Source organism: Polychytrium aggregatum (assembly GCF_025602895.1).
Source record: "Polychytrium aggregatum strain JEL109 chromosome Unknown BJ171scaffold_52, whole genome shotgun sequence".
NCBI classification, from domain to species: domain Eukaryota; kingdom Fungi; phylum Chytridiomycota; class Chytridiomycetes; order Polychytriales; genus Polychytrium; species Polychytrium aggregatum.
The window spans coordinates 130,254-146,091 of NW_026516254.1; positions in this window are offsets into that span (position 1 = coordinate 130,254).

The window sequence follows — 15,838 nt, forward strand, 5'->3', positions numbered from 1 at the left end:
GCGGGAGATCGCGGAGCAGCAGCGGGATGTGCTCGACCAAGCGATCCAGCCCGGGTCCGCGACCATCGGCAGTACCACAGAGCGGGGTCAGGGAAGACTGGTGAATGCAGCACCGAGGCTCTTTGAGACGACCATTATCGCCGCAACGAGCCCGAAACACCCGCAGTCGCCAATGGCCAGAGAGACCACGGCTCTGCGGGAGTCGTCCGGGTTGGGGATGAGACGGTCGTCAAAGGCAAAGCCATTCCACCTGCTCGAGGCACCATTGGCCGGAGCCGAGTTGGACAGCAGCGTCCGCCTCGAGCAGCAGGGGCAACATTGTGCCTCGAGCAATGGATGGCAAAGTGTCTTTGAGCAACCGGATGGCGACTGCATATCGACGACAAGCCAGGGAAAGTGGAGTAGTAGCGCGATTGGAGGAAGCAGATCACTGGGCGGCGCGAGATGGACAGCCCGGCCCAGGACGGACGAGTACCCAGGGATTCAATGCCGGTGGCTGCCCGAGGAAGGGAGCAGGGCGGATGCAGCCGGAAGACACCAGTACCTTTTGTGAGCAGCCGTGGACAGGCGGACCAAGGGTGAGCGACGGGCCAAAGTACAGTGTGAGCGCCGGGGGGGGGCAGACGGAGATGGATATGTAGTGCAGTGGTGATGTGCGGGGATGTGGGATGATATGTGGTGATGTGTGGTGATGTGGATGACGATGAATATGGATACGGATACGGATACGGAGATGGAAGTGGAGATGGAGATTATAGATATGGATATGGGTATGGATATGGATGTGGATATGGGAATTATGGAGTGCGTTGCTGCCGGGTGAACTGGTGGACAAGCCAGCAGGGAACAAAGCAAATAGGCAAGCAAGTAAGCAAGTGAGCAAATAGGCAAGTAAGCAAGTGAGCAAGTGAGCAACGTAGCAAGCAAACAAGCAGGCAAAGCGAATAGGCAAAGCGAATAGGCAGGCAGGGACCGAGGCAGCCCGATGGAGAGGGGAGTAAGGCAATACGCGGGATGCGATGCAACGCAACGCAATATATCAAAAGGCGGGCCGAGTCTGGAGTTCCGTGAGCGGGTGGCAAAGGGCTTGGGCGCAACGAGAACGAGCGCTGAGGCGAGAACAAGAACCGGGGGCGAGACGAGGCGGAGAAGGGCGAGGAGAAGGGAGGGGCGAGGGGAGGACAGGGCAAATTGCGGGCAAGGGAAGGAAGGCATGGCAGGGGCGATTGGAGCGTGGTGAGGCGGCGATTACCCAGGCCGGGCCGCACCCAGGCCGAGTCGCGCCCAGGCAGGGCCGGATTGGAGCCATGGCGATCGTTCCTTGCGCTGGGTCGATGGGAGGGTGGAAGTGTGTGTGGAAGTGTGTGTGGAAGTCGGTGTGGAAGTCGGTGTGGAAGTCGGTGTGGATGTCGGTGTAGGTGTGGATGCCGGTGTGGGTGTGGGACCACAATCCCACAGCAGGAGCTACCGAAAGAGCACACCAACTGGCGGCCGATGCGCTGAGAGCCGTATCTGCTGGATCCATACTTGCACAGACGGATGCAACCCCATGGGAAGCATCTCGAATGGGTCGCAACGCGGGGTTGTCCGCCAGCGCTGTATGGGGCAGCAGCCCGGCGGACAGGCGCGACCCGATGGCGGTTGTGTCGAGCGAGAGGCGTTTGGCAGCACTGGGCCAAGACCAGCGCACCACCCAAGCCAGACTGCGAATGGCATCCACGCAGGAGACGGTAATGCACTCGCACGCAGGGGCCGTCGTGCAAATGCAGTCGCAAATGCAGTCGCAAAAGCAATCGCAAATGCAATCGCAAATGCAACCACATCCCCCTCCTCGTCCGGGCTGGCTCTGCCGTTGCCATGGGACAGCCAGGAGCCGACAGCAAGGTCGTCGTCGTCTGCAAAAGTGCGGCGGGCATGGATGCCAGCGGAGCAGCCCGGTGCCGCCCAAGATGGCCAGCCGGCGAGATCAGTTGTGCTTGGCCATATGCCGCTGTCGCTGAGAAAAGTCCCTTGGCTGGCCCAATGCTGGCTCGGCCAATCGATGCAAAGACCGAGCTACCGATACCAATGCGCTGTCGATGCCATTGCCCACATGCAGCACCTCACGGCTCTTGCTGTCGTCATGGACTCGTCGTGGACTCCTGCAGACAGTCGGGCCATCTCTGGATCCATGCAGCAGCGTCCCGACGACCCCCATCTCGCCCACATTCCGATGGCCGCACCGCCCTGTCTTTGCTCAGCACGCCTCCCCAGCGGAGTGACTCACGGTGCGGGCCGGCATGCTCGATCCCTTTCCGCATTTGCATTCCGCATTTGCATCCCGCATTTGCATTTTGCATTTTGCATTTTGCATTTTGCATTTTGCATTTTGCATTTTGCATTTTGCATTTTGCATTCCCTCCCCTCCCCGCACGGAATCCCCTGGACCACCCGTGCAAGATCTGTCTGTGCGATCGCTGCGTGGGCGGGTGTCCCCCCCCTTTCTCCACTCCCGCTGCTTCTCTCTCTCTCTCTCTCTCTCTCTCTCTCGCCCGACTCTCTCCCTCGCTGTTGGCGGGGTTGTTCTCCATCCTTCCCTTCCGCCGCCTTCTTCTCAATCTTGGGTGGATCCTTGCCTCGCATGGTGGCGGTCCATCGCACCGCTCGGGCCGGTCCTTCGCTCTTGGCCCCGCCGTGCCGTCTGCGTCCGATCCCTGTCGCTCTCGCTCCGCTTGGATGCCTGTCCCGCCGCCCCATATGCCTGTCACCCCCGCTCCATCTCCCTGTGTGGTCCGCTTGCGTGTCTGCCCAGTCTGGAGCTGGAAACTCGGGCTGGCGGGGCTGGGATGGCTCTGCTTTGGCGGGAGCGAGGCGGAGGGGAGTTTGGGCGGTGCTGCCGGCGGTTTTGGCGGCGCTCCTCAGCCAGCTAATGTGGCCTGGTCAATGGCCGCTGCAAACCGGCTCTCCTCCATCTGCGTCTCGATCATCTCGATCATCTCGATCGTCTCGATCGTCTCGATCGTCTCGATCTTGATCCTTGCGTTGCTGCTGTTCGTGTTTTGCTCGATGAGCAGCGCAACAGCCGTGATAAACCGCCTGGTCATTGAGGCTGTTCAGGGCGATCATTGAGACTGTCCAAGGCAGCCATTGAGGCTGTCTGTGTCTTGTTGTCCTTTGCTCTCTCGCCTGCACTCGCCTGCACCCTCTTGCATCCACCAGCATCCGCCTGCACTCGCATGCACCCGCATGCAGCCGTATGCGCTGGTGGGCAGCGGGCATGTGCAATGCAGGCCAGGCCTCAGCCTCAGCGCAACAGCGTCCATGGCCGCGTCCCCAGAGCCACCTGCCAGGAGCCGCCCTTGGTCGTGGTGGCGCTGGTCCGCTTCCCAGACCTGCGTTGCTCTGGGCGGGTGTCGCTCGGCTGACCTGCTCAGGCGCTGCCCAGCAAGCCGCCCACCCTCGCCGATCACACGCCGCCGTCTCGGTGGAAGAGGCGCCGCTGCTGTTGGAATGGCACCGGCGGCGCCCGGCCAAAAGCCCAAAGGATCCGCTCTCACGGCCCCATCCAAACTGCCTGCTCCATCAGCCAGGCACTCTCACTCTCACTCTCATCCATCACTCACTCACTCATTCACTCCCTCGCATCGGCCACTTGCTGGCATCGATTTCCATCTCCATCCCCATTGTACTCGCCTCTGCAATCGCACTCGCCACCACCCTTAATTTCCTCCCTATCACTCCCGCTTACACTGACACTCCTGCTCTCATTCCCATTTCCATTTCCATTCCCATTCCCATTCCCATTCCCATTCCCATTCCCATTCCCACTCTCGTCGCTGCAGCCGTTACCACCGCCATCACTCCTTCTTCCCCTGCCTCCCCGTCCTGACATCCTTCCCCTCTCGTCCTTCTGCTCACTTGCGGCCCCTTCGCTACTGGCTTTCACCCCGCCCTCTCGTCACTGCCAGCGGGAGCTGCGCCCCACCAAGCTCCAACCTCGACCACTCGACCTGCTCACAGGCCTCGACCACCTCCGTTACCCTCACCACCGCCATCGCCATCGCCATCGCTGTCGTCTCCACTCTCTCCCTGTATCTACCCCATCCCAGTTTCTACCCCCATTCTTTCTGCCCTCTCTTGGATGTGTTTTTCGTCATCGCTCGCTCTCCGTTTGTCTCGATGCCGCTCGTCGTCACTCCCTCGTCACCCTGCCCACCGGCGTCCACCAGCGCCCACCTGGGTGCATCCTCTCGCATCAAGTTCCCTCGTCGCAGTGCAGAAAACGACTCACTCGATTCGTCCCTCAGCCTGTCCACCCCTGCTTCATTTTGCCCGGTCCTATCCCACAGAGCAAGGGGGAGAAACTATCCCGTCGCAGTGCTTCACTCTCCCGCTCTCGTCCCTCCCAGTTTGCCACCATTGGGTCGCCCTTCAGGGTCAGTGGCCAGCTGCCGAGATGGATACTTTGCCTTCGGCTGGCAAAATTTAGTGTATTTATGCTTGCCAAACAGCCTCCTGGCAATGAAGGGAGGGCGATGGGCTTACTACGAGCTCGGCTCGGGCATCGTGATCAGTCTCGGATCGATGGTGATGCTCTTGGTGGTGTTGTTGGTCTGGAGTCCCAGGGAGAGAGATGGTGGCCGAGATGTCAGACAACTTAATATCGCTCTCATAGAGCGTCCAAACGTCAGCATGCCCCCTCCTCCTCGAAGCTAGGCAGACCCGTTCTCCACTGCTGCCTACCTTGTAGATGCCCACCAGGCGGTCCGCCAGCTCAAACATATTGTTGCGCAGACTGATAATCACAAACTGGGCATTTTGCGTTCGCTCCTTGACGTAGTTGGCCACAATCGATACGTTTCTAAAGTCCAGCGCTGCATCGATCTCGTCCATGACGTAGAGCGGCGTCGGCTTGAAGTGATGCAGTGCAAAAACGAGCGCCAGCGAGCTCAGCGTCTGTCCAACACCGGCAGGAGGAGAGGGGTCGAGGATCAAAGACAAGACAAGGCAAGACTCAGTCAACATGGAGGTTGGTGCAGAGTGGTGGTGTCGGAAGCGACGTCGCAGAAAGAGACAGTGCAGCAGTCGTTGTAGCATTCGGTGCAGCAGTCGTTGCAGCAGTCGTTGCAGTCCGCAGAACGAGTGTCCGTATCCAGCCCGCTGATACCGTCGGCTCGTTGATCGCAAACCTCGCCTTCCACCCATCCCCATCTCCATCCCCATCCCTGCTCAAGGCCATCGAGGCTGTAGCCCAGGCTATAGCCAATATCACAGCCAGGGCCATGGCAGGAGGACCACGGGCAATCATGCAGAGGCATCACAAGCAAGCATCATGGACAACACCATCACTGCAACCACCGCTGCAACCACAATCAGCGGCGGGCGCTTTTGCTCGATGCTCGTTACCTTTTCGCCTCCGGAGAGATTGGAGATGTTCTTCCAGCTCTTCTTTGGCGGCATCACGCTGAAGATGATACCTTCCGAGAAGGGATCCATACTATCGACGAGTTCGAGCTCGGCATTGCCCCCCATTGTGATCATCTGTAAGCATCCAAATCCACACACACATGCATGGCCAGCGTGAGCCAGTTAGTGACCCCAGCGCCAGCGAACTGATACCAGGCGGCAGCAAATTTCAGTCGAGCAGGTATGTTGTCGCTCTCAAGCTCAACTCCCACAGCAGCGGTCCCGTGTGATGTCCTCCCTCGCTCCACCAGCGAATATTCCTCCTCTCACAATCATCACCCGCATCCGCATTTTGGCACCCCTCTCCCCTTCGCCCACTTCACTCGAGCCCACAGCGGGTACCTGGTACATCTCCTTGAGCTTCTCAGAGATCTGGGTGAAGCCCTCCATGAACTCATCCAACCGGCACTTCTTGAGATCGTCGTAGACCTTCTTGGCGCTGTCACGCTTCCGGGTGAACTCGTCCACGTCCCGGCCGCGCGACAGATAGATCTCCAGCTTCTGTCGGTATTCGATCAGCACGCTGAGGTTGGGTTTGGCCTGCCGCAGTTGATCTGCAAGTGGAACAGCAAGCTTGTCCGTGAGTCTACTTGGCAGCAGCAGTAGCAGCAACGAGCTCGCTCGGAAACCAGGCTTTATGGCATTCTCCGAACGATCTCACTCAACTGGCACGCAGCCTTACCTTCCAGCGACTGGATATCCTCTTCTAGCCGCTCGCCGTCGAGGTTTTCGAGCTGGTCTTCTTCATATTGCTCCAGCGATGGAAGCTCCTCTTCCTCGAATCTATGCTCGTTCGTCGTCCAGTTCCAGACATGATACCAAATTGGCGCTGGATACGTCAGTTGCAGGGCCATTCAGACCGGTATGACTCTGCTCTTTGAGCGGTCCATTTCGCCGCTAGACCAAAACTCAGTCGAGCCCCTTGTCTCTCCCTCCTTTCTGTACCAAGGCTGCCAACGACAGACACAAATCAACATACCCAGTAACTTGCAGCTCCAGCTTGATCAGCTCTTTGCTGTAGTATGCCTCTGCCTTTTGGGCGGCCGCGAAGATTTCCTGCACGGCCTCAAGTCGTGCCTTGGTTTCGAACTACAGGCAGGAAACAGCACAGTTTGAGCCTGCGGGTCTCGAAGGCGAGAGCATCCCAGGGGGTTTCACAACGAGCCACGGCAGATCGACTGGTTTCCGTCAGCTCCATTGCGCCCTTGCGTCGTCATTCATGCCACCGACTCGGCGTCACGGCTGACGGCTGAGCTGGGGGGGGGGAGAGGCGGATAGGCAGCAGTATCTTACCTCCACCGTTCGCAGGGATCGGAGCGTCGTGGTTTTTTCCTCCAGCTCGGCCTTGATCTGGTCCAGCTCCTCTTGCTTGTTTGCCAATTCCTGGTGCCGGCGGACCTGTCAGCTGCCCGGCAAGACATCTCCCGGCGACCTCCGATCCTGCAATATCGACCACACCACAGCAGCGACTACCGCGGCGACCATAGCGGTAGCTGCTCCCCTGTCTCTTGGCCCCCCTCACCCACCTGTTTGGCTTCCTCAATCTTGTCCTTGACCTGGGCTGCCACCCGAGAGACCCGCTCAAGGTCCTTGACGACCTTGGCGAGCTCCTCCCCGGTCTCTTCCAGCTCGGCTTCCTTCCTCTCCACGCCCGCCTCCAGCTTGTTGAGCGACTTTTCGCGGGTCTTCTTCTCAGCCTCGAGCTTGGCCAGGCGCTCCATTGCCGATGCAATCTGCTCCTCCAAGAGGTCGACCTTGCCCTTTTGCGCTCGGAAGCGAACACCGCCGACCTCGAGGATCTGGTTCTGGAGGGACTTGATTTCTTCTTGGATCTTGGACATGGAGGCTGTGATGGTACTCAACTTGGCCGTCTCCTTTTGGATGGCGGCGTCGAGCTGGGCCAGGCGGCTGAGTTCTGCCTGGGCCGGCTTGAGCGATTGTCTGGCATGTCCGAGCAGGATGCGAGTAGGGCGGGGAGAGCGGGGCGGCGTTCGCGTTGATTTGAGCAACATGATCATGCAAGCATCGTTAGAGGTCTATATGTCTTTGATCGCCAACAACAGATGCTTGTAGCCATGCTCCCGCAACTCGGTCGACCTCCGCTGCTCCATCCGATGTCGACCGGGGCGCAAGTAGCCACAAAGCCACATAGACCGCCGACATACACCCAGACATGCCTCTCATGGCTCGGTCCCACACTTTTTGTTTCTCTCCACACGGCCACACACGCGCACCCGCTTACCGAAGCTCGGGGATCTTCTTCTGCAGAGTCGCGTGGTTCTCGGTCATGGAGCTGATGTCCATCTCCAGCTTGGAGATTTCAAAGTCCAGCTGCGGAAGTTCCTTCGTCACTTCGCCGAGCTCGTGCGCGACTTCTTTCTTCTGGTCCAGCAAGCCCTGCAGCTGCGTCTGGGCAGCAGAGCTCACCTTCTCGAGGTTGATGACCGCCGACTGCGAGACACCGGCAGCAAAGTTGCTGACAAACTTGCTGCTCATGCCTCCGCGACGCACCGTACGTCCTCCACCGCTGAGTGTACCGGAGGTCTCAATCAAATTGCCGTCGAGAGTGACCACGCGATGCTGTGCGCGTGCGACGTTGTTGGGGAAGGCGATTCGCATCGCCTGGTCCATATCCTTGGCAACGAGTGTGTTTTGCACGGCATAGTAAAACGCCACCTTGAACCGGTCCTCGCGCGGCTTGATCAGATCAAAGAGCCTGGGTGCGTTTTCAGGGGTCGGCTTTGAGCTCATGTCTCGCACGGCGAGCTTGTCGAGGCACATAAAGTTGCCTCGGCCGGCCTGGCGCCGCTTGAGGAGCTCGATTGCCTTTTGCGCCGTCTCGACGGTGTCAACGACAATGTTATCGAGTGCGCCACAGGCCGTGGTGATCGCCACATCGTATTTGTCATCGATGATTCCCAGATCGCCAAGACGGCCCTGCAGATACGAGCCACGCACATGCATGCACGTCGGTGTTAGTCGGCTTGCCGGCGCGGTACATGTCCGTCCAAAGGCCATGCAGGGCATGCTCAGGTCTGCACCCGGGACTGAGCGCCGGCCTGTCAGTCCCATGTGTATTCGCACAGGCGGCGTTGCTTACAAAGATTCCGGGCAGAGTGCCATCCTGGGCGGCCTGGTTCAGAGTCGATAGCGTGGTGCCGCGGCTGCGGCTCTCGCTGAGACTGCTCTTGGCCTCGGAGACTTGCTGGCGTGCGTCGGAGAGTGTCGCCCTCAGCTTGGGTTCCTGGTTGTCCAGGTTCTGTCGGAAGTATCAGGCCAGGAGCAGGGCAAAGGAATCAGGCGCTGTCCAGAATCGAAGGTCGTCGGCTGGATCTTGATCTGCCCATCGACCGCACTGAAGCGGTGGGCGGCGGGATCGGGTAGCGCATGAAGCATCCGCCGCAAGACACCAGGGTCGTCTCACCTTCATCTCAGTTTGCAACACAGCCTCCTTCTTGGCTAGATCGGCGCGCTGCTTCTTCATGCCCTTTAGCTCGACAGTCTATCCGTTGCCACAAGTCATGCGTGCAGTCCACGAATGAATCGAGTGTACTTGGTAAATAAGGCTCCCACGTCGTAGACAGAGTGGTCGTAAACGTCGGGAAGGGGAACTGTGTCCCTCCCGAGTTGGACCTGGCCGCGGTGAGGCCGGAGGAGGGGCAACCGCATCACTGTGCCATGGCAGTTTGCCACCGGTGCTTTCCCGGAAAAAGGCAAAAAAATCACCCACCTTTTTCTGGAGGGTGTCTTGGAACGTCGCGAGACTCTCCTCGGCCTGCTCAAGCTCCCCTCTGGCCCGCTGGTGCTTTTGGTTGAGCATGTCGAACTCGGACTGGGCTACCTTGAGGTTTGCCTCGTGCTGGTTGTGCTTCTCCTGCCACGGGGCCAGGAGCTTCTGCTTCTCCTCGATCTTCATTTGGATCTCGGTGGTCTTGCCTAGAGTCCACCGAACAGCAAAAACCATGAGGTTTGTACATGCCACAATCGAGTACAGCCCCAGAAAAGGGTTGATCGGCCGAGGATCTCTATGATCCAGCGGGTTCTCGACGGCACAAACATTGCCCGACCAAGTGCCAGATGCATCAGAGCAACGAGCTCCTCGAAACGGCCACACAGGGTCGCATTGCTGTAGTCCAGTCGGCACGCCGATAACACAGCATGGCGCCGCCCATCCCTCCCCTCCCCTCCCCTCAGAGATACGCAGCCGCACCGACCTTCCAGACTCGACCGGATCTCTTCCAGCTCGGCCTCTTCAGCTTCCTTTTGCTCGTTCAGCTCCTCCAGCTGACCGACAATCTTGGCCCGGTCGCCGTCGTAGTTTCGGACCCAGTTGATGGTCTCGGCAATGTCCCGCCTCTCCTGCGCAACAATCTTCTGGAGCTTTTTCTGCTTCTGGCTGAGATGCTTTTCTTTCTCTCGGAACTCAACTTCGGCGCGCTCATGCTTGGCGAGCTGCTTCCGAGTGGTCTCGGCCTCGGCGGCGAGGCGCTGTTGGGGGAGGGAGGGAGGAGGAAAAGCCAAGGCCAGCCAACAGTTAGATCAGTCAGATTGGTGAGTGCGACACTGGGCTCACGGGGGGGGGTGAAGGAGGGAGAAGAGAGATCGATGCTGCTTCCTAACGGTCAGTCGTTTTCCATCAACTCACCTCGTATGCATCGACGAACTCGCTCGAGTGCGCCTCGAGACTGGCAATCTCCTTTTCGAGGGACTTGTGCTTCTGTCGCTCAGCCTCGATTTTCATGGATAGCTCCTCCTGCAAACGGCAGTCAACACAGATTCAGATTCAGTTTGGGGAGGGAGTACTTGCCGTCGCGCTCGACCATCCAAGTCTATCGACTGTGCCGCACCCAGGCTGTCGGCCTGCTATCCAAGCTTCGCCGCCCCTCCCACAGTTGTGGATGCGTTGTTTGGGACAAGTCCGCACGGACACGATCGCATCAGGGAATTGCTCGCGGACAGATTCAGCCCTCGATCCTCTGCGCCCGAGCCACCCACAATTTCGAGGCTGGTCTCGTTCATCTGTTGGTTGGCTTGGTACACTTGGAACTGATAAAGTGCATTGCGCTTGCGACAGAGCTCGTTCTCGAGGTTGACGAATGCCACGGCTTCATCTTTCCGGGACTGTGTCGATGGCAGATCCCACATCGGCGCCCATGGCAAGACACAGCGGCTTGTTAGTGAGTTGGCTGGTCGACACGGCTGTGTAGCATGCGCACTATCGACAAGTGGAGGCACTGCTATCCTAGTGCCTCTCCCCCAGCCCAAAAACAGGGTTGGCACGGCTGGCTGCCACGGCCCGCTCGCCGTACCTCGAGAGCATTCTTATCCTTCTCCACAATCCTGAGCTTGGTGACCTTTTCCTGTCGCTGGTCGTTGAGTGTGTCGAGCAGGGCCGCATGCTCCTCAATATCCTTCTTATATCGACTGGTTCCGATGATGTCCTCGAGATACTCCAAAAGTCCATCGTCGTGCTCGCTTTGTGCCTTGGGCTTCATCAACGCGATCGATTCGACCTCGCCCTGGCGTACCCAGTTGTTATCAATGCAAGCGGGGTTAAGAAAGAGGGAATTGGGTCCAATGAAATCGGGGATGCAAAGGAGGATCGATGGAAGGGGGAAGCGGCGGGGCCAGCTCGACAGCGGTGTGCAAGCTTATTGACTCTGCTGCTGGCTGGTCGGCTCGCGGACTTGCCTGCAGAATCAAAAACCGGTTGTGGTCCAGATCGACACCCTTGGCTTTGAGCGTGCTGGTAACCTCGGTGTAGCTGCTGGCTCGGCCATTAATGCGGTAGGTGCTCTTGTCGCCTTGTCGCTCGCTGGCGGTCTTTTCAACGGTCCTGGAGATGTTGAGCTCGCTGCCCTGAATGACGGTAAAGTCATCCGTGCCCGGCTGGATCGCCCCGGATCGGAATGTCAGTTCGGTGATCTCCATCGGCGTCTCACGCCCACAGACGAGAACATCCCATCACTTTGTTGCCGATGAAGCAACGAGCCCAAGCCCTGCCAAAAACAGCCGGCCGGGACGATCCTCGGCGCTCCTTACTTGGTCGATGATCTCCGCAAATGAAATCTCGACGGTGCAGCTTGTAAGGTTTGGGAAGGCCGCTGAGGAGTGGATGAGGTCCGAGAGCTTGCCCTGTCTCATCTTCTTGGCCTTGAATCCAAACACAAAGAGCAGCGAGTCGATGACGTTGGACTTGCCCGATCCGTTGGGTCCGACGATCGATGTGAATGACTGGAGCGACGATTTGCATGTGCATGTGGACGTGGATGTGCATGCATGCGGGGGTGGCAATACGGATGTGCCGATCGGTCAGCCAAATGGCAGGCGAATATCTGCTTCTTTGCCTTGCACTTTGCGATTGACAATCACTGACAGAGAGCAGAATTGCCACTGGGCCATGCCTCTTGCGTCCACGACGACGCAGAGATGTCCGAATTGGCGTAGAGAGTAGCAGCAATGTCACACCTTATGGAACGGGCCGATGATGATCGTGCCGGCGTAGGATTTGAAGTTGGTAAGGGTCATCTTGGTGATGACCAGCCGGGGGACGGCCCTGTCGGATCGCTCCGACTGGGACGAGGCCTGGTCGTCGACATGGGACAGCATCGTGAGCAGGCCGATGGGATCGCTGGCGAGTGGAGGTGGGCGGCTTCCAGCTGGCGATTGCGGGTTGGGCTGGGTCGGGTCGTGCTGGATTGGATTGGCGCTGGTCCTGTTGGGAGGAAGGATGGACGGGGCCTGGGGGTCGATCCGGCGTCTCATGGCCGAGACGAGAGCACCGGGCGAGCGAGAAGCCCGATTCATTTGGGCCCGAAATGGAAGGACCGAGAGGCTGTTGCCTCGCCTGGCCTGGCCTCGCATTCGCACCCAACCCATCCGCTGTGGCCGGCATCCGTCAAGCGTCTGTCATGCATTCGCGCCGTGCACGGCCAAGGATGCACGGCCGACGACTAGAGCACGGCAGCGAGTGTGTTGGCTATGGAAGTGTATGTATATTGAATGTCGATGCTGTAGTGGTACATTCGCTCAGGCAAGAGCTACTCGTGGCTGTCGTTCATGATGGCAATGAACTCTTGCTCGTTGACTGGGCAGGGTCGTCGGTGCAATCGGGGGCAGGCGATGTTAATAGAATATCTTTGAATCCCTGAATCGATAGGAGACCGGGGGGGAGAAGCCTATGATGTACTCCATTCGTCGATTCGTCCATATGGCCAGGACGCATCAGCCACACAGCGGCGAGACTTACTTTCCCCATCCTGATCCAGATCAAACTCGTCGATCATTGCCTGGAGCTCTTCGTCATCCATGTTTTCACCGATCTCCTTGGCGACCCGGCGCAGATTCCGGAGAGTGATTTTGCCCGTGTTGTCGTCATCAAAGAGCTGGAATGCCTTGCGGATCTCCTCGATCGGATCGCGATCGAGAATGCGTTCGGTCACTGTGCAAGCGGATGGATAGGACTCATCAACGCAACGCCGACAAGACTGGAACACGAAGGGGGCGGGAGCGGATGAAGAATGTCCGCCATTGAGGGAGGAGGCAGACGTAGGGAGGAGAGGGCAGGCGGAGGGAGAAGGAGGCAGGCATGGAGCGATACTCACTGACTTTGTTGAAATCCTCAAACTCGACTAGTCCCTGCCCGCTCTTGTCGTGCTCTCGAATGATTTTCAGCACGTCGGCCTTCTTGACGTCAAAGCCGAGGGCGCGCATGGCGACCTACACCAGGAGGGCGGAGCGAATGTGAATGACGGGGCAGGCTCATCCGACCACCATGATCGCTCGGCTATGCTCGATGCGCTTCAGCGCTTCGCAGGCCACCGATCACTCCGGTGGCTGCAGATCCATTCTCAGTTGCGGCCGTCCTCCCGCGCTGCGATCGGTGCGGCTCCGGCCTGCCGACCTTGAGCTCATGATAGTCCAGGGCGTTGTCCTTGTCCGTGTCGAACAGCTCAAAGGCCTCCTTGATCTCCAGCTTTTGCTCATCGGTGAGCTCGGGCCGAGCCTGGCGCCGCTTCTGCTTGGTGTTGCTGTAGAGGAGACTCATGGCGGGCGCAGACGGCTGTGTTGGCTGGCTGGAAAGGGGGCGATCGTCCGGCAAGACAGGGTCGATCTCCCAGCACCGGCCCTTGCAGACGACGGCCGGCGCGGCGGCGGTCGGTCTGAGTTTTGGCGCCAGCGGCTCACGTGGACATGTGGATCTGGGAATCTGGCAGCCGGGGGGTCGCTGGGGACCGGGCGATCAGGCCGGATGGCTCCAGCGGCAGCAGGTCGTCAGATTGTGGGTATATTGGCGGACGGAGCCAGGCTTTGGCTTGTCAGCGGACAAGAAGGCTCGGGGCAGCGGTGGAGGTCCGTCGAACAGGTCGCCCAACGGCATACACACAACACCCCGAGGTTCGGCACACACAACTGCAAAGTATCTCTGCTTGCGGTTTCCGGCTAGCGACTTGTAGCCTGGGGCACCTAAGCATTCGCCACCTTCAAGTACATGTGTCCATCTTTCCTCAGCTCGGCTTCTTTGCCTTTCATCAACTCGGCCACCTTGCAGAGCGGAAGAGGCTTTTCGTCATGCTGTGCTTTTGTGGTGGTAAGAAAGTCCCGATCGTCTTCGGTCGGGATATACCTTGCCCGGGGTCTAAAGTCCAGTACTTTGGGGCTTGCACAGGGCTCTCCCGTGTAGTCGGCGCGATGTGTACTCGTTGCATCGAACTTTGTTGGCTTCATGGCATAGTGGGATCGCACCTTAACCTTGCGCTCGATGCTCTTGGGGGTGAAGGTGTCGTTGTAGGTCGTCAGTCCGTAGAACGGCCCACTGGAGGCTGCAAGGTGGTTCTTTGGAGAGATGAGCTTTGGCGGCATCGGCCACTTTTGGAAAGCTTCGCGGTTCGTGGTGACGCTCTCGAGCTTGAGGGGTGGTGGCCGCTCGTATGTTTGCACCTTGATCTGCGAAACGAAGGGGTTGGTTATGGCGATGTGTGAACGAGTGTGCCTCGCATGTAGCCGTAGTGCATAAGCGGTGGCTGCCGATGCCTAAATGCACAGGGTTCAGCCACTGTCCCTTCAGCAAGTAAGCCTTACCGGCTCTCTGGGAGGCTGGTGGCCCACGTAGGTCGCAGCGGTCGTCGACTTGAAGTCTCTGCATTGGCACGATGGCATGTCGGCACATGGACGAGACCGATAGGATTCAGAGCCAAGCACCGCATTTCGGGGTCGGCAAGCTCCTGGGAGCATGCGCCATCGGGCTGCGTCGGCGGCCCTGAGCTTGCTGGCGGTGCAAAGAAATCGGCTCTAACGGAACGCTCCGCTCCCATCCCTGCTTCGCTCCGACAAATAGCCCTTCGCGGCAGCTTTGTCTCACCTGTCTTCTTCGTAGATGTGCCTTTGGTTGGTTTGGTGCACGATAAATGGAGCAATCTGCCAGGCTTTGTAGTCGGCGGCGTGTGTCGATACACCCTCGAACTTGGCGACGCTGCGCAAGTACTTTCGGGGCTCCGGAGCCAACCTCGGGGGGACCGTGAAGCTTTGGAAGGCAGCCTTGTTTGTGGTGAGCCCATCGAACTTGCCAGAGGAGCTGACCCAGGGTTCGTGGGGCCGCTGTTCGATTTTGGTCAGCGGCCAGGGGCGATAGTCCTGTCGCTGTGTTGTCATGCCGTCGAACACTGCCGGGTTGGGCACGTACTCTCCTTTCTTGATCTGGCAGTGGTTCGGTAGTCGATGCGGATGCCAATGCAGACGCAAATGCAGATGCAGATGGTTTCCAAGGCAGAGCGGAGAAGCTTTACTCTCAGCAGGCTGGCTGCTTCTCGAATCGTAGCAAGACTTACATCCCTCACCTAGCCCCTGGTCAGTTGTGCCCGCAAACATGCTCTTGAGCTGCGCCTGTCACCACTTTTGCCTTACCAAGATGGGAGGAGGAAGCTGGTGTGCGGTAAACTTGTCTCGACTGAGGTTCCACCACAAGCATGCGATTTGAGAGAGCTGTTAGTGGCTTCGTGATCCAACAAACCGCACTGGTGCCCACAGCCATCGAGTCCAGGGCTCATCGAGGGCTTACTTCTCGGTCGAGTCGGAGAACTCACCCCCGCCGGCTACGAGCACGGGGGGTCTGACTCGGATGCATTTAGCCTGAGAATATTTGATGTAGTTCTTGTTGTACTCTTTGTCGGTGGCAGAGACAGGTCGGTGCATCAGAAGCAGGGTTAATAGTGGTCACTGCACCAGACCAACTACGCACAGCGCTTGTCCGTAGCCGGGCCGGGCCGGATTACCTGTCTCGCAATCCATGTGGTTGTCGCCCAGGCGCGGCGGTTTGCAGCAAATCTTGTGCTTGCCGCAGTTGCATAGCCGGCACAGACACTGGTCGCTTTCGCAATCTTCGACACCCATGAGT